The following is a 26,794-nucleotide window of genomic DNA, read 5'->3' as shown; positions in this document are numbered from 1 at the left end:
AAGCACTTCGCTCCGTGTGTGCGCTGCTGATAGGCTGACAGATTGCACCTCCCCACTGCAAATGCGGGAAAGAGAAAAAAAAATGGAGATCTTCATTGTTCCTGCAGAGATCCATCCCCTGCCCCTCCCCCCGCCCCGCTGTACACTCAAACTGCGTATTAACATTAATTTTCATCATTACTGAGAAAAAATCCAGTTATGATTTTGGTGCACGAACAGTTATCGAACAAAACCTCGAACAGCCGAATTTTTCTCAAATTGTTCGTGTTCGCCGACCGGCTCGAACACCGCCCAAAACAGCTCGAATTTGAGATTGGCGAACAGTTCGAGTAGAACAACGCTCATCTCTAGTTGGGAATACAGTGGGACTGTGGTGGAAATGGGAGAAGTAAAATGTCTTTGTTGTAATCTCTGCAGACGACTTGTGGTTGGAAGAAGTTGTCATGTTGGTCTGGGCCAGATGGAAAAGACGAGAAAAGTGAATGACTCCATCAAAAAGAATGTCAGGTGTAAGTCACTATCTATAACTATAACTGTACTTTTATCTCTTACATGTTCTGCAGGAGTGATATCTACCACTATACGGTCACCATATGGCGTTAATATTAGTGTTGGACTTTAAAGATTTATTTTCAGTAAAACTATGGTCATCAGCCGAGGTTCCCTTATACCCACATTTAGGGAACGCCACTGTAGTTGTAATCAGGGTTACCTGGTAAGGGGCCCACTCAGATATTTTGACCCCCCCCCTGCCCTGAGCTGAACCCCTAGCTATGCTTCTGCACATGCATTGTGAATGCCCTTAGGTTGTGCCCCTGTGAGGCTCTTTATTCTCTCATAGAAGCATTGCCTGCTGCATATTATGGAATGTGATGGAACTTATGTACAGCAAAGAAAATCTCTGTGGGGTGAATTCATTCAGCATTTTTTGGTGTATACCAACCATGCTTGTGGTATAACTTGTGACTTTTCTTGCCTTTTGATAGGTGGGTGGCTACAGTGCGGGCGGGAGGCCATTCACCAGATCTCCCCCCCAGGGTGGGGTCTGGGATTTAAATAGCCAGCCTTTTCACTCAGGTGTTGTTCAGTGTGTGGAAGCTGAGACAAGCCACAAATGGCATCCAAGTGCTGTCCGATTTTTCACAGACCCATACACTTTCATTGCTGAGTTTAAGCTTACACTCGGATCAATATTGGACATGTCTCTGTGATTTTGCATGGACCACTCTGTCCGCAAAAAATCACGGATATGTGAACAGCCCCATAGACTGTCATAGGTACGAGTTCTATGCATCAAAAAAATGGATAGCATATGTGGAAAAGCTCATGTGAAAATAAGTCCTAAGCTTTTGCTATCATTTCCTTCTCAATCATTATAAAGATATTGCTTTGCAAAGAATTGACTTTGAGCTGAACTTCCTGACATTCCCAGGTCCCCACCAATTAGAACAGTTTGTGATTTGACTTACGCTGATTGGCCACACTGCTGAAGAGTCAAAGTGTGGGCTTCTTCATAATGCCCGGCAGCTATCATATCACATGTCCTTCAGCAGCCAATCAGGGGTGACTATCATAGCCAGTATTAAAGATGTGGCCTGGCTGAACACAGCATATGGACAGATGTCTGTCTGCTCAGCTCATTAATATAGGAACAGAAAAAGGCCAAAATTGTATTGTATTGTACTAGTGCACTAGTGTTGAAGAACATTGAGTGGTAGTCAGACTGAGAATAATAATCCAAAGATTCAAGTGAGATAAGTGTGGCGCCCCTGAGGGTTCGACCGCCACAGGAATGCTGCACTTCTGCAATGGAGTGTGGTGTTCCTCCTCTGAGGTAAGGCCGGTGTGATGGTGGTGACCTAACCTTTTGCATCCAACACCATATTTCCACCAGAGGGAGCTAGTATGCACTAGGTGCTGCTCCCCTGGTTACAGGGAGACTGGGGAATACAAAGTGGTAGGAACCAGTTAGTGGGTGTGGGTGGAGGAACAACTAGTTGGTTACACTTCAAATCTAGTACTTAATAGAATGCCATCTTTGATCTTGGTTCTCTTCTCTGGTTCATCAGTCTAGCCTTGGCTAGTCTGTCGGCTGTCACTGTGCTGTCAAACTACTGTGTGTAATGTGACTTCCCTCCGGGAGCGCAGATCCTGTGTGGGCCTGCACCGGCAAGGGACACGGCCCTCGTACCCTGATCTTGGGACTAGAGGTAGGTTGTAGGCAAGGAATGTCTCAACCCGGCCGAGGACCAGGATCAAGAAGGCCAGGGAGCTTTAGAGTGTGGCTCCCTAGCAAATGGGTCCCGGGGAGGATGCAGACGGAGCGGAGTACGCCACCTGTCCTCGCCTACCTGATCTATTCAAAGGGATTCCGGCTGCAAGAGGGGTACCGGCCCCCAACACCCGACCTCGTACTCTACGTCCAGGACGGAAAAGCTCGGTTAGGCCCTGAGGATCCCACCGGGCGTCGGATGGAGAGGAATTGCCACCCGAGCCCTACACCTGAGAGGAGCTCAGAGGGAGCCCGGCCTATCTACACACGCACAGACGGGAAAGGGTGAAGTCTGTAGTTCAGGAACACTCTGGTCTAGGGTCGCTACCGAACACTGGACTTCCTCGGAGGTAGTCGGACCCCCGTCCCTGGTGGCCGCAGGACTTCGTGAGAAGCAGGGAGTCGCCTTCCCGCTAACAACTCTGAGTGAGTAAAGCCTTGGAAGTTCACCCCAATGGCCTCCGGACTGTTCATTACGCGCCATACCACGCGACGCGGTTCCCGTACTCCCCGCGCTACTACTACCCCCCTTCATCCTGTCTGCCTGCCCTGAGGCCTTGCTCCACCTGTGGGGAGCAGTAATAACTTTAGCCGCCATGACACCGGGCTTCGGCGGACTGCAGCGGCGCTGGTGATCCTTCACCAGACACCACAGGTGGCGTAGTCATTAATCAGCCACTCAACCCAGACAAGCCCACACCATCTCTTTCTAATGTGACGGCCCTGAGCACGGGTCGGGCCCAGGCCACGGCTGCACCCCATCTCTCCATCACAGGGCCCGACACCGAGTCCCCCAACACCCAGGGTAAAACACGGGCTTTCTGAGTAGAGGCGTCACAACCTGGCGTAGTCGGCAGGATATCGTGCCCGTAGCAACGGAGAAGAGTGCCCATTGATATCGGGTACTGTGTGCCTTACACCTTGAACTGTTGTTTTACACTTAAAATGGCGCCCGCCCAAGAAGAACAGACGCCATAATGCTGTGAAAAGACTGTCTTTGAACGCCTCCCATCGAGGGCTGGGTGTCACGGGTGTGTTGCCACAAAGATCGTCACGAGTACACAGCCTGACTTCTCGCAGCTGACTTGTTGGTGCTTTGTGTTTCTCGGCAGTGAGGGAGTTAATTCTCTCTCTCTCTCTGGGCTAGATGAGGTCCAGCCTCGCCCAGCTGCAATCAATACTTCTGTAGTTAGACTCCTTCATATACCTGCTGGTCTGTTTGGGAGGTGTCGGTGAAAGCATTTCATTCAGACTGACAGAGCGGATCGTGGTGTTTGGAGTTGCTGAGATAAGTGTATTTGGAAGTGTTTTTTCCCTTTCCTCGCTTTATCATTTATCTCCTTCCCGTTGGTTTTCCCTCTGTTGTAGTTGAGAAGTTGTTTGTATGCAAGGTGGTTTTGGTTTTTCCCTTGTACTGTCTCGTTCGTCTAAATACTGTGTTTGGGCATATTATTTCTTGTTCCCTTTGGTTGTGATCGGGGTCCTTCTCAGGACTAGATTACTGAGGTGCAGGGATCTTCAGGAGGTAGGGGTTACGCTGGCGGCCTGGACCTCTGTACCTTTAACAGTACCTCCAGGTTGAGGGATTAGTCAGGGCCCCAGCTTAGGGTCAGCTTAGGCCTCCTACCTCCAGTATACAGAGACAGCGTGACACTGGGCTCCCACTTGGCGCCAAAAATGTGGACTGCCCCTTCCATCAGAGACTGTCCGCGGGGTAATGCCCGTCAACCGGATGGGCTGAACGAAGGCGGGCCTGTCAGCATTCCACCCAGGAACCGCCCCGAAAGAGGAGGAAGAAGAAAAGCAACAAGGTGCGGCCATGGTGGTCCGAGCTTGGCAGTCAACGGAGGCAGACATGGATGCCTCTGGGGAACAAGACCATGCATCTACTGAACCCTGTTCAGGCCCTTCACCCGGCAGAGAGCAAGGCGGCAGCGTGTTGACCCCGGGAGATATTGCATTTCTCCATCAATAAGCTCCGGAACTCCTAAGAAGGCAGAGAGAGGCCCCGGAGGCGGCGACGGCAGCGTGGCGGGAGGAGATGCTGTTACGTATCCGAGACCGCCGCCAAGGAGTTGAGGTCCCAGGATAAGTCGACTCGGTGACAGAGGTCGAGGGTGACCTCGCGACGGGTGAGTGTGCAACCCCTGTCCCGGCTGCAGAGCCTACCGTGACTATCCTGGACCTCATGTCGGAGCACTTAGTTCCCCACTTAGTTCACCTGGGAGCAAGCGTTAGCTCCAGAGCTGCAATCGGCAGCCATCAGTGGAGACCTGTGATGCCGCCCAAATCCTGATTCGGAGGTGCCTGAAGCTGCGGAGGAAACTACCGGCTCCAACCCGGACTGGTCCGCGTCTACAGAGGACTCGCAGCAACCCGCTCTTACCCCGCTACCCGCACCAGCAGTAACCTGGCCCGAGGCTGAGGAGTGGGCCTGGTAAAACCAGGGGGGCGACCTAATGGGCTTCCCTTGGGAGACCCGGTCTGAAGCGCGAAGGAGGAGCCAGTGGTGCAGCGACCAGATATTCCAGCTCGCATGGGTGTAGCATCGGCGGGAGCAGCGTTGCGAACGCCTCGAGGTCAGGACCAAAGCTGCAAAGACTCGGGCGCGTCCGGAGGAGGCCACCCGTCCCAGTCCCCGGTACGAAGGCCAAGTCGTCCGTTTTCATCATGAGACGGGGTGGGGGTTCATCCGGTGTCCCCAGTTCCAGGACGATGTGTTCGTCAGCCGGCGGGACATCGAGCCGCGCCTCAAGAAGGGACAACCCAGTCGGAACCTCCTCCCGGGCGACACAGTGACTTTCTCTCGCCACCAGGGGGAGCGTGGGTGGTACGCCCACAAAGTGTCGTGGAGCGACGCCACCCCGCCCTCAGCCTCAGGTGACCGGCTAGCCTCCGTCGGGAGGAATGAGCCTTTTCCAAGAAGAGAGCCCGAGGTCTAAAGCAGCCCCTGGCTGCTGCTGTTGTTAAAGTTTTAAGTTCAATGCTGCTATTTTATGTTTTCCCCCTGTTTACAGAGACTTTGGTCCCTGCAGACTATGGCAGGCGGCGGACTGTGTTTGTATATAGTTATGCATCTATTTAGGTGCTTCCTATTGGTTTTATGTAAAACCGTGCCTCTTCTTCTACCTCAGACCTCAGAAGCAAAACCTGTCTGGAGTGGCTTTTGTGGAGGTCCAACTCTGGATCTTCATGCCCTGCAGCCACCCCAGGGCCCACGTAGAGGGTTTAGGGCAGGTCCCTCTTGCTACTGAACTGACTGTCGCCACTTCTAACAAGTCTGCTGCCATTGTCAAAAGTCTCTTGTCCTAACTTATGCTTTATACTTTTATAATTTTGTACTTTTGCACTTTTACACTTTTATACCTTGTTATGCAACGTTTAAGAAATGTGCCTCCCATAAAGGGATGATAGTTTTGTTATTATAAAAAGAAAATTTCCTGGGTGTTACTTCCTTTGCAGCCCGTGGACGTGCTGTGTTTTACCAGGGGGGAATGTGGCGCCCCTGAGGGTTCGACCGCCACAGGAATGCTGCACTCTGAGGTAAGGCCGGTGTGATGGTGGTGACCTAACCTTTTGCATCCAACACCACATTTCCACCAGAGGGAGCTTGTAACGGGTCTGGGAGGCGGAATCTCTGAGCAACTATACAAGGGGGCGGTCCTTGTAAGGAAGCGGGTGGCTCCCAGGGAAGACGGGCAGGTAGTCGCGGCAAGTGACAGGGACAGTCTCTGGGTAGAAGGGCAGGTAGTCACGGCAAGTGACAGGGACAGTCTCTGGGTAGAAGGGCAGGTAGTCACGGCAAGTGGCAGAGACAGTCTCTGAATAGAAGGACGGGTACTCACGGCAAGTGACAGGGACAGTCTCTGGGTAGAAGGACAGCAGGCAGGTGGCTGGTGAGCGCTCCCAGGTGAGCGGGCGAGAGTCTTGGGACAGGCAGGTGGTCACGGCAAGTGACGGCAGAGCCTCCAGGTAGGCTAGCAGACAGGTAGCAGGTGAGCGCTCCCAGGTGAGCAGGCAAGAGTCTCTGGCCAGGCAGGTGGTCACGGCAAGTGACGGCCGAGCCTCCAGGTAGGCTAGCAGACAGGTAGCAGGTGAGCGCTCCCAGGTGAGCAGGCAAGAGTCTCTGGACAGGCAGGTGGTCACGGCAAGTGACGGCGGAGCCTCCAGGTAGGCTAGCAGACAGGTAGCAGGTGAGCGCTCCCAGGTAAGCAGGCAAGAGTCTCTGGGCAGGCAGGTGGTCACGACAAGTGACGGCGGAGCCTCCAGGTAGGCTAGCAGACAGGTAGCAGGCGAGCGCTCCCAGGTGAGCGGGCAGGCTGGTCCATAGACAGACTGACAGGTGTCGGAAGGCAGACCGTCGGACCGCAGGCTTGCAAGCAGGAAAACGGATATCAGGCAGGTATCAAGCAGGAATCTGGCAGGTGACTGGCAGGTAACTGGTAACGGGACCTGAGGGCTGAAGCAGAGTGAAGGCTTTGCAACAACATTGCTCGGGCACCTCCATTTTGGAGGAGGTGCCTTATATATGGGAAGTCCTCCGGCAATTGGCCGGGGACTCCTTAGGATGGCGCGCGCGGTCCCTTTAAGAGAGGGGAAGCGCGCGCGCCCTAAGCACACTGCCGGGGAAGGAGCGCGTGCCGGAAGCAGCGGGGAGAGAAGCGCTGGAGGACGCCGCGCCAGGAGCGGGGAGGTGAGAGGGACGGCGTCTCTGCCTAGTACGGGGCAGAGACGCCGATGCTACAGTACCCCTCCCTTTAGGCCCCCTCTTTTTTTGGCCAGAAAGAAATTTTTCAAGGAGAAGCGGGGCGTTGATGTTCTCCCTGGGTTCCCAAGTTCTCTCCTCAGGACCAAACCCCTTCCAATCTACCAGAAAAAAGGTCTTTCCTCTTACCCTCTTGGAGGCCAGAATACTCTGTACCTCAAAGACGTCATCAGCGGAAACCGGAGCAGGAGGGGCACCTGGATTATTGGAAAAAGAGTTAAAGACAACGGGTTTGAGGAGAGATACGTGAAAGGAGTTGGGTGGCCGGGAGTTTTAATTTGTAGGCCACAGGGTTAATTTGCCTGAGGACTTCGAAGGGACCGATGAATCGAGGGCCCAACTTTAAGGAGGGTACTTTGAGCCGCACATGTTTGGACGAGAGCCAAACCTTGTCTGCCAGACGGAATTGAGGCGGATCCAGACGTCTCTTATCAGCATATCTCTTCATCCGCTCAGAGGACAGAAGAAGAGCGGACCTGGTACTCACCCAAATAGTAGAAAATTCGCTGACAAGAGACTCCGCAGCAGGGTTGTCCACAGAAACGGAGACAGGAGGCGGAATCCGGGGGTGCTGGCCATAGACAATAAAGAACGGGGACTTGGATGAGGATTCGCTCTCGTGGTTATTATAAGAGAACTCGGCCCAAGGAAGGAGGTCCACCCAATCAGAATGGTGGGCATTAACAAAGTGCCGGAGATAGCTGGTAAGGATCTGATTGATCCGCTCCACTTGACCATTGGACTGAGGGTGCTAAGCGGAGGAGAAGTCCAGGGTGACGTCCAGCAGTTTACATGTGGCTCTCCAGAAGCGTGAGGTAAACTGAACCCCTCGATCCGACACGATGTGGAGGGGTAGGCCATGGAGACAGAAGATATGGCGAATAAAGTCCTTAGCCAGCTCAGGTGCAGACGGAAGACCAGGCAGGGGAATGAAGTGGGCCATTTTCGAGAAGCTTTCCGTGACCACCCAAATGACAGTACACCCGGCAGAGACAGGAAGATCGGTAATGAAGTCCATAGCGATGTGTTGCCACGGGGCAACAGGTATGGGAAGCGGCAGGAGATGACCAGCTGGTAAGTGTCTGGGAATTTTGTTGCGGCCACAAAATGAACAGGCAGAGACGAAGTCTACCACATCCTTACGCAGGGTAGACCACCAGCAATGCCGGGAAATGAGTAGGAAGGTCTTCTTTTGGCCGGCATGGCCAGCTAGTTTAGAAGAATGACCCCAACGAAGAACCCTCTCACGGTCTGGAGGCGCCACGAACGTCTTGCCGGGTGGAAGATGAGTCAAATCCAAGGGGGCCACATTCATCACCTTGGAGGGGTCGATAATGTGCATAGGCTCCTCCTCTTGGTCGGAGGACAGGAAGGATCGGGACAAGGCATCAGCTTTGACATTTTTGTCCGCCGGGCGGAAATGAAGGATGAAATCGAAGCGGGCAAAGAACAAAGACCACCGGGCCTGACGTGGATTAAGTCTCTGGGCATTTTGGAGATATGCCAGGTTCTTGTGATCCGTATAGATGATCAACGGGTATAGAGCCCCTTCAAGCAGGTAACGCCACTCCTCCAGCGCCAATTTAACGGCAAGCAGTTCTCGGTCTCCTATGGAGTAATTGCGCTCAGAGGAGGAGAAGATTTTAGAGAAAAAGCCGCAGGTTACCATTCTCCCGGAGGAAGACTTCTGGGTGAGCACCGCTCCGGCTCCAGAGGAGGAGGCATCAACCTCCAGGTAGAACTGTTTGTTGCAGTCCGGACGGTGCAGCACAGGGGCAGAGGAGAAGGCTTGTTTCAGGGAAAGGAAGGCCTCCTCAGCTTCGGATGACCATACCTTGGGATTTGCTCCCTTACGGGTGAGCGCAGATATGGGCGCAGTCCGTGATGAGAAGTGAGGAATGAAGAGACGATAGTAATTAGCGAAGCCCAGGAATCGCTGTATCGCCTTCAAGCCCTCCGGACGGGGCCACTTTAGGACAGCAGAGAGCTTCTCGGGATCCATTCGCAAGCCTGTCTGGGAGATAACATAGCCCAGGAAAGGAAGAGAGGTCTGCTCAAAAAGGCACTTCTCGTATTTAGCATAGAGGTGGTTCTGCCTGAGCCTAAGCAGGACCTGACGAACATCCCTCCAGTGTGTGGGAAGATCTGGAGAGAAGACCAAGATGTCGTCCAGGTATACCACCACGCAGGAGTAAAGAAGGTCACGGAAGATGTCGTTGACCAGTTCTTGGAAGACGGCGGGAGCATTGCAGAGACCGAAGGGCATCACACGGTACTCATAGTGTCCGTCCCGGGTATTAAATGCTGTTTTCCACTTGTCTCCCTGACGGATACGGACCAGGTTATACGCTCCACGTAGATCCAGCTTGGAGAAGATCCTGGCGCCTTTTAGACGATCAAATAACTCAGAGATGAGCGGAAGGGGGTATTTATTTTTAACCGTGATCTGATTGAGTCCTCTATAGTCAATACAGGGGCGTAGCGAGCCGTCTTTCTTTTTGACAAAGAAGAATCCGGCTCCAGCCGGGGAGATAGATTTTCGGATAAATCCCCTAGCCAGATTCTCTTCAATGTACTCAGACATGGCCCGGGTCTCGGCTGCAGACAACGGGTAGATACGCCCACGGGGAGGAGTGGTGCCAGGTACCAGGTCGATCGGGCAGTCATACGGCCTATGGGGTTGCAACGTCTCTGCTTCCTTCTTACCGAAGACATCCGCATAGGGCCAGTAAGGAGCCGGGAGACCTGGTAAATTAGCTGGAGTTGGCGGAGGGCGAGCTGGGCGGACCGGAACCAGGCAGGTCCTAAGGCAGTCTGGACCCCATCGGAGTACTTCACCGGATCGCCAGTTCAATACGGGTTCGTGTGTCTGGAGCCAAGGTAGACCTAGCAACAGGGAGTGAGAAAGTCCGGACAACACATGGAATGAGATTTCCTCAGAGTGCAGCATTCCCACCTGCAGGGTTATGGGTTCAGTGACGAGCAGGATGGTCTCCGAGAGAAGTCTTCCATCCACGGAGGCGACTGATAATGGTTCAGCCAGGGACTTGGTGGGAATACGGTATCTCTCTACCAGAGACTGGGAGATGAGGTTTCCAGCAGCTCCAGAATCCAGGTGGGCGACTTCAAAGTGATGGTTTTCTCCCCAAGCAATAGAAACCAGTAAAGTCAGAGATGGAGAGGGCTTACTTTTGTCTAGGACGACCTCTCCGAGCGGTACTAGACACTGGCGTTTCCCGGCTTCTCCGGGCAGGAACGGATGAAGTGCTCCATACTGCCACAATAGAAACAGCTTCCCTCGGCTCGGCGAGATTCTTGGCGAGATCTGACCATCTTGGTCTGGTCGATCTGCATAGGTTCTGGCGAGGGCGCCCGCGGAGTAACTGGTTGAGAGGCAGGTCTCAGGGAAGTAGGAGCAGAGCAAGAAAAGTCTTTCTCCCAGGTAGTCTCTTTGGCACGTTCTTGGAACCGGATGTCAATCCGGGTAGCTAGTGACACCAGGTCATCCAGAGTGGTAGGAATGTCCCGACCAGCTAACCCGTCCTTAATCCAACCGGAAAGACCCTCCCAGAAGACGGACACCAGAGCCTCATTTTCCCAGGCAAGCTCAGGGGCGAGGGTGCGGAACCGTATGGCATATTGGCCCACAGTGAGACTCCCTTGGCGGAGACGTAGAAGAGAGGAGGCAGAAGAGGTTTTCCGTCCAGGTTCATCGAAGACTTTCCGGAAAGCAGCGAGGAAAGATGGCAGGTCGGACACCAGGGGATCCCCTCTCTCCCACAGGGGATTTAGCCATGCCAGTGCCTCCCCAGTGAGATGGGACATGATGAAGGCCACCTTGGCCCGGTCGGAGATGAACTGGTATGCCAAAAGCTCAAAGTGCAGGGTGCACTGGTTTATGAAACCCCGAGCTAAAGTAGGTTCGCCGGCAAAGCGTGGAGGTGCCAGAAGCCGAGGTCCATAGTCGGGTACCATGAAGGGACTGGATTGCGGTACCGCAGGAATGGGCACGGCTGGACCAGAGGTAGACATAGACAAGTCACACAATGCGCCTAGATGAGAGTTAACGGACCGTAGATAGGACAGTACCATCTCCTGCTGAGTTTTCTGACGTAAGACTTCCTGGTGCAGATCGGAGATCTTGGGGCCACCGGGTTCCATGGCCCGAGCAAACTGTAACGGGTCTGGGAGGCGGAACCTCTGAGCAACTATACAAGGGGGCGGTCCTTGTAAGGAAGTGGGTGGCTCCCAGGGAAGACGGGCAGGTAGTCACGGCAAGTGACAGGGACAGTCTCTGGGTAGAAGGGCAGGTAGTCACGGAAAGTGACAGGGACAATCTCTGGGTAGAAGGGCAGGTAGTCACGGCAAGTGACAGGGACAGTCTCTGGGTAGAAGGACAGCAGGCAGGTGGCTGGTGAGCGCTCCCAGGTGAGCGGGCGAGAGTCTTTGGACAGGCAGGTGGTCACGGCAAGTGACGGCGGAGCCTCCAGGTAGGCTAGCAGACAGGTAGCAGGTGAGCGCTCCCAGGTAAGCAGGCAAGAGTCTCTGGGCAGGCAGGTGGTCACGACAAGTGACGGCGGAGCCTCCAGGTAGGCTAGCAGACAGGTAGCAGGCGAGCGCTCCCAGGTGAGCGGGCAGGCTGGTCCATAGACAGACTGACAGGTGTCGGAAGGCAGACCGTCGGACCGCAGGCTTGCAAGCAGGTAAACGGATATCAGGCAGGTATCAAGCAGGAATCTGGCAGGTGACTGGCAGGTAACTGGTAACGGGACCTGAGGGCTGAAGCAGAGTGAAGGCTTTGCAACAACATTGCTCGGGCACCTCCATTTTGGAGGAGGTGCCTTATATATGGGAAGTCCTCCGGCAATTGGCCGGGGACTCCTTAGGATGGCGCGCGCGGTCCCTTTAAGAGAGGGGAAGCGCGCACGCGCCCTAAGCACACTGCCGGGGAAGGAGCGCGTGCCGGAAGCAGCGGGGAGAGAAGCGCTGGAGGACGCCGCGCCAGGAGCGGGGAGGTGAGAGGGACGGCGTCTCTGCCTAGTACGGGGCAGAGACGCCGATGCTACAGTACCCCTCCCTTTAGGCTCCCTCTTTTTTTGGCCAGAAAGAAATTTTTCAAGGAGAAGCGGGGCGTTGATGTTCTCCCTGGGTTCCCAAGTTCTCTCCTCAGGACCAAACCCCTTCCAATCTACCAGAAAAAAGGTCTTTCCTCTTACCCTCTTGGAGGCCAGAATACTCTGTACCTCAAAGACGTCATCAGCGGAAACCGGAGCAGGAGGGGCACCTGGATTTTTGGAAAAAGAATTAAAGACAACGGGTTTGAGGAGAGATACGTGAAAGGAGTTGGGTGGCCGGGAGTTTTAATTTGTAGGCCACAGGGTTAATTTGCCTGAGGACTTCGAAGGGACCGATGAATCGAGGGCCCAACTTGAAGGAGGGTACTTTGAGCCGCACATGTTTGGACGAGAGCCAAACCTTGTCTGCCGGATGGAATTGAGGCAGATCCAGACGTCTCTTATCAGCATATCTCTTCATCCGCTCAGAGGACAGAAGAAGAGCGGACCTGGTACTCTCCCAAATAGTAGAAAATTCGCTGACAAGAGACTCCGCAGCAGGGTTGTCCACAGAAACGGAGACAGGAGGCGGAATCCGGGGGTGCTGGCCATAGACAATAAAGAACGGGGACTTGGATGAGGATTCGCTCTCGTGGTTATTATAAGAGAACTCGGCCCAAGGAAGGAGGTCCACCCAATCAGAATGGTGGGCATTAACAAAGTGCCGGAGATAGCTGGTAAGGATCTGATTGATCCGCTCCACTTGACCATTGGACTGAGGGTGCTAAGCGGAGGAGAAGTCCAGGGTGACGTCCAGCAGTTTACATGTGGCTCTCCAGAAGCGTGAGGTAAACTGAACCCCTCGATCCGACACGATGTGGAGGGGTAGGCCATGGAGACAGAAGATATGGCGAATAAAGTCCTTAGCCAGCTCAGGTGCAGACGGAAGACCAGGCAGGGGAATGAAGTGGGCCATTTTCGAGAAGCTTTCCGTGACCACCCAAATGACAGTACACCCGGCAGAGACAGGAAGATCGGTAATGAAGTCCATAGCGATGTGTTGCCACGGGGCAACAGGTATGGGAAGCGGCAGGAGATGACCAGCTGGTAAGTGTCTGGGAATTTTGTTGCGGCCACAAAATGAACAGGCAGAGACGAAGTCTACCACATCCTTACGCAGGGTAGACCACCAGCAATGCCGGGAAATGAGTAGGAAGGTCTTCTTTTGGCCGGCATGGCCAGCTAGTTTAGAAGAATGACCCCAACGAAGAACCCTCTCACGGTCTGGAGGCGCCACGAACGTCTTGCCGGGTGGAAGATGAGTCAAATCCAAGGGGGCCACATTCATCACCTTGGAGGGGTCGATAATGTGCATAGGCTCCTCCTCTTGGTTGGAGGACAGGAAGGATCGGGACAAGGCATCAGCTTTGACATTTTTGTCCGCCGGGCGGAAATGAAGGATGAAATCGAAGCGGGCAAAGAACAAAGACCACCGGGCCTGACGTGGATTAAGTCTCTGGGCATTTTGGAGATATGCCAGGTTCTTGTGATCCGTATAGATGATCAACGGGTATAGAGCCCCTTCAAGCAGGTAACGCCACTCCTCCAGCGCCAATTTAACGGCAAGCAGTTCTCGGTCTCCTATGGAGTAATTGCGCTCAGAGGAGGAGAAGATTTTAGAGAAAAAGCCGCAGGTTACCATTCTCCCGGAGGAAGACTTCTGGGTGAGCACCGCTCCGGCTCCAGAGGAGGAGGCATCAACCTCCAGGTAGAACTGTTTGTTGCAGTCCGGACGGTGCAGCACAGGGGCAGAGGAGAAGGCTTGTTTCAGGGAAAGGAAGGCCTCCTCAGCTTCGGATGACCATACCTTGGGATTTGCTCCCTTACGGGTGAGCGCAGATATGGGCGCAGTCCGTGATGAGAAGTGAGGAATGAAGAGACGATAGTAATTAGCGAAGCCCAGGAATCGCTGTATCGCCTTCAAGCCCTCCGGACGGGGCCACTTTAGGACAGCAGAGAGCTTCTCGGGATCCATTCGCAAGCCTGTCTGGGAGATAACATAGCCCAGGAAAGGAAGAGAGGTCTGCTCAAAAAGGCACTTCTCGTATTTAGCATAGAGGTGGTTCTGCCTGAGCCTAAGCAGGACCTGACGAACATCCCTCCGGTGTGTGGGAAGATCTGGAGAGAAGACCAAGATGTCGTCCAGGTATACCACCACGCAGGAGTAAAGAAGGTCACGGAAGATGTCGTTGACCAGTTCTTGGAAGACGGCGGGAGCATTGCAGAGACCGAAGGGCATCACACGGTACTCATAGTGTCCGTCCCGGGTATTAAATGCTGTTTTCCACTTGTCTCCCTGACGGATACGGACCAGGTTATACGCTCCACGTAGATCCAGCTTGGAGAAGATCCTGGCGCCTTTTAGACGATCAAATAACTCAGAGATGAGCGGAAGGGGGTATTTATTTTTAACCGTGATCTGATTGAGTCCTCTATAGTCAATACAGGGGCGTAGCGAGCCGTCTTTCTTTTTGACAAAGAAGAATCCGGCTCCAGCCGGGGAGATAGATTTTCGGATAAATCCCCTAGCCAGATTCTCTTCAATGTACTCAGACATGGCCCGGGTCTCGGCTGCAGACAACGGGTAGATACGCCCACGGGGAGGAGTGGTGCCAGGTACCAGGTCGATCGGGCAGTCATACGGCCTATGGGGTGGCAACGTCTCTGCTTCCTTCTTACCGAAGACATCCGCATAGGGCCAGTAAGGAGCCAGGAGACCTGGTAAATTAGCTGGAGTTGGCGGAGGGCGAGCTGGGCGGACCGGAACCAGGCAGGTCCTATGGCAGTCTGGACCCCATCGGAGTACTTCACCGGATCGCCAGTTCAATACGGGTTCGTGTGTCTGGAGCCAAGGTAGATCTAGCAACAGGGAGTGAGAAAGTCCGGACAACACATGGAATGAGATTTCCTCAGAGTGCAGCATTCCCACCTGCAGGGTTATGGGTTCAGTGACGAGCAGGATGGTCTCCGAGAGAAGTCTTCCATCCACGGAGGCGACTGATAATGGTTCAGCCAGGGACTTGGTGGGAATACGGTATCTCTCTACCAGAGACTGGGAGATGAGGTTTCCAGCAGCTCCAGAATCCAGGTGGGCGAGTTCAAAGTGACGGTTTTCTCCCCAAGCAATAGAAACCGGTAAAGTCAGAGACGGAGAGGGCTTACTTTTGTCTAGGACGACCTCTCCGAGCGGTCCTAGACACTGGCGTTTCCCGGGTTCTCCGGGCAGGAACGGATGAAGTGCTCCATACTGCCACAATAGAAACCGCTTCCCTCGGCTCGGCGAGATTCTTGGCGAGATCTGACCATCTTGGTCTGGTCGATCTGCATAGGTTCTGGCGAGGGCGCCCGCGGAGTAAGTGGTTGAGAGGCAGGTCTCAGGGAAGTAGGAGCAGAGCAAGAAAAGTCTTTCTCCCAGGTAGTCTCTTTGGCACGTTCTTGGAACCGGATGTCAATCCGGGTAGCTAGTGACACCAGGTCATCCAGAGTGGTAGGAATGTCCCGACTAGCTAACTCGTCCTTAATCCGACCGGAAAGACCCTCCCAGAAGACGGACACCAGAGCCTCATTTTCCCAGGCAAGCTCAGGGGCGAGGGTGCGGAACCGTATGGCATATTGGCCCACAGCGAGACTCCCTTGGCGGAGACGTAGCAGAGAGGAGGCAGAAGAGGTTTTCCGTCCAGGTTCATCGAAGACTTTCCGGAAAGCAGCGAGGAAAGACGGCAGGTCGGACACCAGGGGATCCCCTCTCTCCCACAGGGGATTTAGCCATGCCAGTGCCTCCCCAGTGAGATGGGACATGATGAAGGCCACCTTGGCCCGGTCGGAGATGAACTGGTATGCCAAAAGCTCAAAGTGCAGGGTGCACTGGTTTATGAAACCCCGAGCTAAAGTAGGTTCGCCGGCAAAGCGTGGAGGTGCCAGAAGCCGAGGTCCATAGTCGGGTACCATGAAGGGACTGGATTGCGGTACCGCAGGAATGGGCACGGCTGGACCAGAGGTAGACATAGACAAGTCACACAATGCGCCTAGATGAGAGTTAACGGACCGTAGATAGGACAGTACCATCTCCTGCTGAGTTTTCTGACGTAAGACTTCCTGATGCAGATCGGAGATCTTGGGGCCACCGGGTTCCATGGCCCGAGCAAACTGTAACGGGTCTGGGAGGCGGAACCTCTGAGCAACTATACAAGGGGGCGGTCCTTGTAAGGAAGTGGGTGGCTCCCAGGGAAGACGGGCAGGTAGTCACGGCAAGTGACAGGGACAGTCTCTGGGTAGAAGGGCAGGTAGTCACGGAAAGTGACAGGGACAGTCTCTGGGTAGAAGGGCAGGTAGTCACGGCAAGTGGCAGGGAGAGTCTCTGAGTAGAAGGACGTGTACTCACGGCAAGTGACAGGGACAGTCTCTGGGTAGAAGGACAGCAGGCAGGTGGCTGGTGAGCGCTCCCAGGTGAGCGGGCGAGAGTCTTTGGACAGGCAGGTGGTCACGGCAAGTGACGGCGGAGCCTCCAGGTAGGCTAGCAGACAGGTAGCAGGTGAGCGCTCCCAGGTAAGCAGGCAAGAGTCTCTGGGCAGGCAGGTGGTCACGACAAGTGACGGCGGAGCCTCCAGGTAGGCTAGCAGACAGGTAGCAGGCGAGCGCTCCCAGGTGAGCGGGCAGGCTGGTCCATAGACAGACTGACAGGTGTCGGAAGGCAGACCGTCGGACCGCAGGCTTGCAAGCAGGTAAACGGATATCAGGCAGGTATCAAGCAGGAATCTGGCAGGTGACTGGCAGGTAACTGGTAACGGGACCTGAGGGCTGAAGCAGAGTGAAGGCTTTGCAACAACATTGCTCGGGCACCTCCATTTTGGAGGATGTGCCTTATATATGGGAGGTCCTCCGGCAATTGGCCGGGGACTCCTTAGGACGGCGCGTGCGGTCCCTTTAAGAGAGGGGAAGCGCGCGCGCCCTAAGCACACTGCCGGGGAAGGAGCGCGTGCCGGAAGTAGCGGGGAGAGAAGCGCTGGAGGACGCCGCGCCAGGAGCGGGGAGGTGAGAGGGACGGCGTCTCTGCCTAGTACGGGGCAGAGACACCGATGCTACAGAGCTAGTATGCGCTAGGTGCTGCTCCCCTGGATACAGGGAGACTGGGGAATACAAAGTGGTAGGAACCAGTTAGTGAGTGTGGGTGGAGGAACAACTGGTTGGTTACACTTCAAATCTAGTACTTAATAGAATGCCATCTTTGATCTTGGTTCTCTTCTCTGGTTCATCAGTCTAGCCTTGGCTAGTCTGTCGGCTGTCACTGTGCTGTCAAACTACTGTGTGTAATGTGACTTCCCTCCGGGAGCGCAGATCCTGTGTGGGCCTGCACCGGCAAGGGACACGGCCCTCGTACCCTGATCTTGGGACGAGAGGTAGGTTGTAGGCAAGGAATGTCTCAACCCGGCCGAGGACCAGGATCAAGAAGGCCCGGGAGCTTTAGAGTGTGGCTCCCTAGCAAATGGGTCCCGGGGAGGATGCAGACGGAGCGGAGTACGCCACCTGTCCTCGCCTACCTGATCTATTCAGAGGGATTCCGGATGCAAGAGGGGTACTGGCCCCCGACACCCGACCTCGTACTCTACGTCCAGGACGGGAAAGCTCGGTTAGGCCCTGAGGATCCCACCGGGCGTCGGATGGAGAGGAATTGCCACCCGAGCCCTACACCTGAGAGGAGCTCAGAGGGAGACCCGGCCTATCTACACACGCACAGACGGGAAAGGGTGAAGCCTGTAGTGCAGGAACACTCTGGTCTAGGGTCGCTACTGAACACTGGACTTCCTCAGAGGTAGTCGGACCCCCGTCCCTGGTGGCCGCAGGACTCCGCGAGGAGCAGGGAGTCGCGTTCCCGCAAACATCTCTGAGTGAGTAAAGCCTTGGAAGTTCACCCCTTTGGCCTCCGGACTGTTCACTACGCGCCATACCACGCGACGCGGTGCCCGTACTCCCCGCGCTACTACTACCCCCCTTCATCCTGTCTGCCTGCCCTGAGGCCTTGCTCCGCCTGTTGGGAGCAGTAATAACTTTAGCCGCCATGACACCGGGCCTCGGCGGACTGCAGCGGCGCTGGTGATCCTTCACCAGACACCACAGGTGGCGTAGTCGTTAATCAGCCACTCAACCCAGACAAGCCCACACCATCTCTTTCTAATGTGACGGCCCTGAGCACGGGTCAGGCCCGGGCCACGGCTGCACCCCATCTCTCCATCACAGGGCCCGACACCGAGTCCCCCAACACCCAGGGTAAAACACGGGCTTTCTGAGTAGAGGCGTCACATAAGGAGTTGCTGAAGCTCCATAGTTACATACTGCCCAACTTTAACAGAAGAGAAAGAGGGTCAAATCATGTGATACGCATAGTGCACAATGGCAAATTTGACGAAGCCCCTAGCTACGCCCCAAGCCACAGCCATTTATCACTTCTTTCTACTCTGGTAGGAGAAGATGTCGGATGGCATGGCAATGAGTGACATTCATCAGATGCCCAAAACTAAACTGCAGGCTGTAAAAACAAATCCGGCACTGTCCTGCTGTATCTGGGACAGTTGGCACTAGAGATGAGCAAATCGATCCATGGGACTCTGCTCCAGCATCCAGGTTTAGTGGCATCGGATGGCTGGGCAGAATGCCCGCAAATATCTAACCTTGTGTCATGCTTATTTGTAGTTGGTACCTATGGATTTATATTTTCTTCATTCATAGTCGTAGCAGCCAGAACGTTCTCATTTTTATGTAAGCCTCACAATATGACATCTGTCTTTTTGGTGTCTGTGAGGTCGTGTTCACATGTTGCATAAATAATATGTTTTTTGTTCTCTGTAGGTGTCCGCACCAAACTACGCAATAACATTCTCCTATTATTATTGCACCTTTGCTTGTTTTTTTATGCCTTTTCCCCCTTATTTGATGCATTTTTGGGGAAGATTTGAAGCAATGTTTTCAATATGTTTTTTTACAGTTATTCTAACTCCATAGCTAGCCTGCAAGTGTAGGGCACTAGAGACCCCATTTCTAGGCTGCCTCAGTATAAAAACAGTACGCACACGTAGATATAACCATATAGCTTGAACTCAACTGTAGATGGCACGTATGAAGATTCCAGAAGAAAGTTTATTTCCCAGCTGAATTGTTGTAGATATGCACACATACAGCAGGTAAAAAAGACTTTTCAGAAACAGGGCTGCAAACACATGGGGCTTTTAAGATGGCTGATAGACATCATGAAGATATCTTACTTTAGGAGAATCATGCTGCTGGGATATTATACTTTGTTGGTGGTTCTGGTGACATCATACCTTTGCTAAATGAACTTTGGAGCTATCGCGTTCTATACTGTATGTATGGTGTGTCTGTGCGGAGATGGAATCATTGTGGGCATACTATGCTCAGTGTATTTATGGGCAGGGTTATTTTTGAAAGCATCACACTCTATAATGGCCAGAAACGGGGTATCACCGGTGAGATCACTAAGGAGCTTCAATAGAGACAAAATTGCTGTGTACGTTCCACAATGCATTTCTTTCTCCTGGTTTATAAAATTTGGGAGATGTAATCCCGTTTATATATATATATATATATATATATATATATATATATATATAATAAAATGTATATTGGAACAGCACCATTTCACATATACTCACAATGGGTGCCAGGCCTACAAGCAATCTGTCCAAATTGCATCTTTATAGAAAAATATATTAAGGCAGCACTTCAAATAGATTCAGTTCTTAGAAAAAATGGACTTTATTGAGCTCAAATGACGACGTTTCTGTTCACAGAACCTTTCTCAAGGCTTGAGAAAGGTTCTGTGAGCCGAGACGTCGCCATTTGGGCTCAATAAAGTCTATTTTTTCTAAGAACTGAATCTATTTGGAGTGCTGGCTTAATATATTTATATAGATATCTATATCTATCTATATATATATATATCTATCTATATATATATATATATATATATATATATATATATACAGTACAGACCAAAAGTTTGGACACACCTTCTCATTTTAAATTTTTTCTGTATTTTCATGACTATGAAAATTGTACATTCACACTGAAGTCATCAAAACTATGAATTAACACATGTGGAATTATATAGTTAACAAAAAAGTGTGAAACAACTGAAAATATGTCTTATATTCTAGGTTCTTCAAAGTAGCCACCTTTTGCTTTGATGACTATTTTGCATACTCTTGGCATTCTCTTGATGAGCTTCAAGAGGTAGTCACCGGAAATGGTTTTCACTTCACAGGTGTGCCCTGTCAGGTTTAATAAGTGGGATTTCTTGCCTTATAAATGGGGTTGGGACCATCAGTTGTGTTGTGCAGAAGTCTGGTGGATACACAGCTGATAGTCCTACTGAATGGACTGTTAGAATTTGTATTATGGCAAGAAAAAAGCAGCTAAGTAAAGAAAAACGAGTGGCCATCATTACTTTAAGAAATGAAGGTTTTTTGCGAAAAATTGGGCAAACTTTGAAAGTGTCCCCAAGTGCAGTTGCAAAAATCATCAAGCGCTATAAAGAAACTGGCTCACATGAGGACCGCCCCAGGAAAGGAAGACCAAGAGACACCTCTGCTTCTGAGGATAAGTTTATCCGAGTCACCAGCCTCAGAAATCGCAGGTTAACAGCAGCTCAGATTAGAGACCAGGTCAATGCCATACAGAGTTCTAGCAGCAGACACATCTCTACAACAACTGTTAAGAGGAGACTTTGTGCAGCAGGCCTTCATGGTAAAATAGCTGCTAGGAAACCACTGCTAAGGACAGACAACAAGCAGAAGAGACTTGTTTGGGCTAAAGAACACAAGGAATGGACATTAGACCAGTGGAAATCTGTGCTTTGGTCTGATGAGTCCAAATTTGAGATCTTTGGTTCCAACCACCGTGTCTTTGTGCGACGCAGAAAAGGTGAACTGATGGACTCTACATGCCTGGTTCCCACCGTGAAGCATGGAGGAGGAGGTGTGATGGTGTGGGGGTGCTTTGCTGGTGACAATGTTGGGGATTTATTCAAAATTGAAGGCATACTGAACCAGCATGGCTACCACAGCATCTTTCAGCGGCATGCCATTCCATCCAGATTGCGTTTAGCTGGACCATCATTTATTTTTCAACAGGACAATGACCCCAAACACACCTCCAGGCCATGTAAGGGCTATTTGACCAAGAAGGAGAGTGATGGGGTGCTACGCCAGATGACCTGGCCTCCACAGTCACCAGACCTGAACCCAATCGAGATGGTTTGGGGTGAGCTGGACCGCAGAGTGAAGGCAAAAGGGCCAACAAGTGCTAAGCATCTCTGGGATCTCCTTCAAGATTGTTGGAAGACCATTTCCGGTGACTACCTCTTGAAGCTCATCAAGAGAATGCCAAGAGTGTGCAAAGCAGTCATCAAAGCGAAAGGTGGCTACTTTGAAGAACCTAGAATATAAGACATATTTTCAGTTGTTTCACACTTTTTTGTTAACTATATAATTCCACATGTGTTAATTCATAGTTTGTATGCCTTCAGTGTGAATGTACAATTTTCATAGTCATGAAAATACAGAAAAATCTTTAAATGAGAATGTGTGTCCAAACTTTTGGTCTGTACTGTATATATATACAGGTGCATCTCACTAAATTAGAATATCATCAAAAAGGTCATTTATTTCAGTTATTACTGTTAGGGTGAACACTTTGGTATGTTCACTAGTTGCCTGCTCCTGGCCTAATGGATATGATCAAGTGCATGCAAGAAAGAATAACATCAGACACACACACAGTCGGATGTAAGCTCTCCTTGATCAGCTATGGCACAGCTCCAGGTGTCCTTTATTCAACTCCAACATAGATTTATATAAACTCTGTATATGGGCTCGGTTCGCCCCAGAATGTGAGTAACCAGATGTATTGATTGGTTAGTCCATGGGCACATCCATGAGGTCATCAGGGTGGGTTGGTCCATGAGGTCATCAGGGGGCGTGATCCATGAGGTCATCAGGGGGCGTGATCCATGAGGTCATCAGGGTGGATGTCTCCAAACGACGTGTCGCTCGGTGATTGGTTAGTCCTATAGAATTCAGCTTCCTCTTAGAACTTCCTTGTACGACAGGATGTAGTCATAAATAAAGTCTCCACCTTTGCCACATGTACAACAGGATGTAGTCATAGGTCCAGTTGCCATCTTGCATAACAGAGCATGGTGTGATGAAACTGGAAATGGCAGCCATCTTTTGATCTAAACAAGCTTATGTAAGGTGAAATAATACACTTTATAGGTCTTTTCTCCCAATCTCCTATGTCTTGAGGTTAATTAATTATTTGATCCTATGGCTCTCCTCAACATTACAAACAGAGTGATCTATTTCAAGTATTTATTTCCGTTAATGTTGATGATTATGGCTTACAGCCAATGAAAACACAAAGTTTTCACCAATCGGATGGCTGCTGGTTGCTCAACTGATCAGCAGACCCCTCTGCGATCAGGCATGGATCAGTACCAACTGTTTGTCTGACTGACACTTATCTGTCTTCTACTACACATTTTTGCTGCCGCCAGTGCAGAGGGCCCTCCCACAATCAGGCATTTACTGTGGTACTGCTACGGCCCGTCAACTTAAATTTTTCTGTTTGCGGCCCAATTATCTGTTTGAGACCCCTGTGTTAGACTGTACTGCTGCTGCCAGACTTGCTATTTCTAGCACTACCTCGCCAGACTTCTCCTTGCCTGCCCCATCCTAATTCTCTAATTCTCTCCTGTGAAGCTTCTGCCATAGCCATACATCTGGATGGATTGTTTTATAGTGATAGAATGTACTCCTGATGCAAAATGTACTGTCTTGAGAGTACACAAACATCAAGCAGATCACAAAATAGGGCTATCTTTTTTAAATAGGGCTATCTTTTTTAAAGGTTTGCTGACCACAAGCGATTGCGTCTTCATTTTGAAAACAGCAAACCTATTGCTGTTTTCAAAATAAAGAATAAAGGGATACATTTTGGAATACTTGATAAAAACGCTTGTAATTGTTTACTTGTGTTTAGAGTAGCAAATCTGTTCTGGAATCCAAAAAAGGATAATTTTTTTCACAATAGTTGAAAAGCTATTACCTCTTCACTTTCAAAAGTGCTGAGCACACTTGCTTTTTCTCCTTGAATAAATAGATAATTTTTGGACACCTTGTGAAAATGTTTTTGTTTCTTAATTTAGTAAAGAAAAAAAGCTCCTGAAATTTCCCAAACCGGAATAATTTTTGTACTTCACCATGTGAAAAAGACTGTGTATGTAAGGCATCTACCCCTAAAAAGGGATCTTTTTTTAAGTGTTTCTACAATGTAAGCAGCCTAAAAAGTCTGATTCTGCAGTGTTTTTTTACATAGCCTGTTACCATTTGCTTTCCTCTTGGCAAATATGTGGTACTTACTTGGACATAAAAGGCAACCTGTCACCACGCGAAATGCTATTTATCTGCAGAAAAATCTGCAGGTTAATACTATTAAAACCGTATGTATCTCTGCACATATGTTGCAATGCAGACTGTCAATCAAAGTGCCGATTACAGCGATGCTCATAGTGTAGTGAGCGGTAACATAATCAATTTCCTGTGCCACCGCAGTAACCTGAACAAAGCAGTTACACGGAGATTAAAACTTCACTTTCTTTAGATAGTTGCACTTCAAGTCAACCAGCTACACAGTGTTTTTAAAACGACTTAACTGCAGATTAATGCTAAATCTGCAGTAAATAGCAGTTCTGGTGGTGTTAGTTTCCCTTTAATAAGGCAGGCTACATTTGCATTAAAGGGCTCAAAATTGGTTCAATATACTACTAGGAGACCTCTGAGTGTTATACACCTAATTTCATGGCAATACGAAGATTTGTAGTATTGCAATTGCTTGGGAAGATATGACAAAGCTGGTATATTTGAGTTTCAAATAGTTTAATTATTGCTATTTATGAGTGTTGTGTGTACAATAGTGTAGGTGACAGTGCAGCCTTTTCTATTTGTTACAACAATAAGGAGAATTTTGTGATTTTGTGCCAAAGGTATAACATTTTTTGAAAAAATAAGACAAAATATGTTTTGAACTAGTAGACTTGGGTATGCTAATAGATCACAGACTGCACATGAGTCCACAGTGTGATGCAGCAGCAGCAGCAAAAAAGGCAAACGCAGTTCTGGGATGTTAAGAGAAGCATAGAGTCTAGATCACGTGAAGTAATTATCCCCCTCTACTAATCCTTGGTCAAACCTTATCTGGAATACTGTGTGCTGTTCTGGTCATCACATTTTAAAAGAGACATTGGAAAACTCGAGCAAGTTCAGAAAAGATCTACCAGGATGGTGAGTGGACTGCAAACTATGTCCTATGAGAAACAATTAAAGGATCTGGGAATATTTAGCTTGCAAAAACGATAGCTAATAGCTTTCTACAAATAGCTGAAGGAATGTCACAGTGTAGCGGGATCATCCTTATTCCCATTTGCACATGGAAACAAAAACAAAAAACATTTTGAGGGAGATCAATGAGTGGAACAGCCTGACACGAGAGGTGGTGAGTTCTCCATCAATGGAAGTCTTCATTGACTTCACTGACAGGCTGAATAGACATCTGTCTGAGATGGTTTAGTGAATCCTGCAATGAGCAGGGAGTTGGACGTGATGACCCTGGAGGTCCCTTCCAACTCTAACATTCTATGATTCTATAATATGTTTAATTTATAAATTATTTACATTGTGAAATATATAACCAAAGCATTTTATTATGCATGAATTACTTAAGAAGTAGTATATTATGCACGCTGTTTACATATTTATGTGTTTTGTATTTTCACCACTATTAATATTCATGAACTGTTAGTTATGCTATTTTAGATAACACTAATACAAAGTACATCCTCAAGGAATATAAAAACAAGTCCATAAATATAACTTACAGTTGTGATGGTTGCTTATATCTTATCTCCTCCACAATAAAATTAATTTTGCTTACATCAAAAGAGTTATCTCATCACAGAACATAAGGGCATACTTACATTTAACAAGGCCATACTTTATCTCCTGGCCAAATGCTGGGCGTAGTATATGGGGGTATGCTGCAGTGTGGTTGTAAGATTTGCACCTTGCATGTATTATGGCATTTTATAGGCCATTCCAAATACTCCATGTTTGTGATATTACTTGAAAGTTCAGTTTAACTAATGGCTGTTTAGCTGTAATGTTTTCACGGCCAACACAGTTGCAGCTTAGTTCTCAGAAGATCTCCAGAATTGTACCGTCCAGGTACAGTAATATATTTATGTAAAGACTCCATAATTTTGGCCAAATGAAGTATACTTTACATCCTCATACATTTTCCTGAAACAGTTTCCTATATTCAGCACTTTAGGAAGATGCTAGAATTGCTGTCTAGTCTAAAAATATTTAGATTTGAGAGTCCTCAGTGGTTGATACCTTTTAATGGCTAACTGAAAAGATAGTAACAGATTGCAAGCTTTCGAGACTACTCAGGCCTCTTCATCAGGCATATTATAACCCAATATCTGAAGAGTCACATATTTATACACATTAGGACACAGAAATAATGCAATAGATGAGACAGGTAACGTTAAGCAGAGCAATTACTGTGGGAGAAAGATAAACAGTTCTGGCTGTAAATATTGGATTATATAGATAAGGACTGTTATGATGACACCTCAGTTCTGAGGACCACATTCCTTAGTTGATGTAGAATAACATAAATCCATGTGACACATTCATTCCTGCTCCGAAGGTGTCAAAGGTCATCATTAGTTTAAATTCCGAGATTCCTCTGTCTCTCTGAGACTTGAAGTTACCTTTTAATACCAATAATTTCATGTCCGTGATGTTGTGATCAGGTAAACAAAAGTGCTTGGCCACAGAGAGATCTATTTTTTTTTTCTTTTATTGTGTGGCAATGATGATTCATCCTTGTCCTAAGTTGCTGCCCTGTCTCCCCTACATACAGACCACCTGATGGACATTTGGGGCATATAATTAATTACACTACATTAGATGTGATACAGCTGAAAGCACCTGGGATCTTGTGGTCCTGATGTGAGTTGGGGATCTTTATCTTGTCTGTGGTCATTATACATGGACAGGTTTTAAATTTTTTCTGGTTGTAGGGAAAGGTACCTGTAGGTGGTGGAGATGACAGAGAGCTTTTGACAACGATGCTTCTTAAATTTGTGGGTTGCCTGAAACACAGAAGTGGGGGTCTGGAAATATGGATTGTAATCGGGCATCTTTTTGTAGTAAAGGTTGTAGTTTCTGTGCAGCTCTCCTTAGCACCTCCAGATTTGGGTTGTAGGTGACTATTAGAGGCACCTGGTTGCTTTCTTGTTTAGTTTTGTCATGTAAGAGATGATTCCTTGATATTCTGGTGGCTCTTGTAATCTGGTTCTCAATTGTTCTTGGATGGTAGTCCTGATTCAAAAAGGTCTTTCTTTGTTTAGTCTAACAAATGCTTAAAATACCTCGTCACATACAAGTTGGCTATTGGAGAAAGGTAATTTTATTTATGGCCATACAAGACCTAAATATTTCTCAACAGGCATGAACAAAAGTAATATTCCTTTACATGAAACCAATTGAAGCTGAAAAGAACACT

The sequence above is a fragment of the Phyllobates terribilis genome, unplaced genomic scaffold (assembly GCF_046119375.1).
Source record: "Phyllobates terribilis strain yellow unplaced genomic scaffold, ASM4611937v1 Scaffold_3__8_contigs__length_932513732, whole genome shotgun sequence".
In the NCBI taxonomy this organism is placed as follows: Eukaryota; Metazoa; Chordata; class Amphibia; order Anura; family Dendrobatidae; genus Phyllobates; species Phyllobates terribilis.
This window is presented reverse-complemented; position numbering follows the sequence as displayed.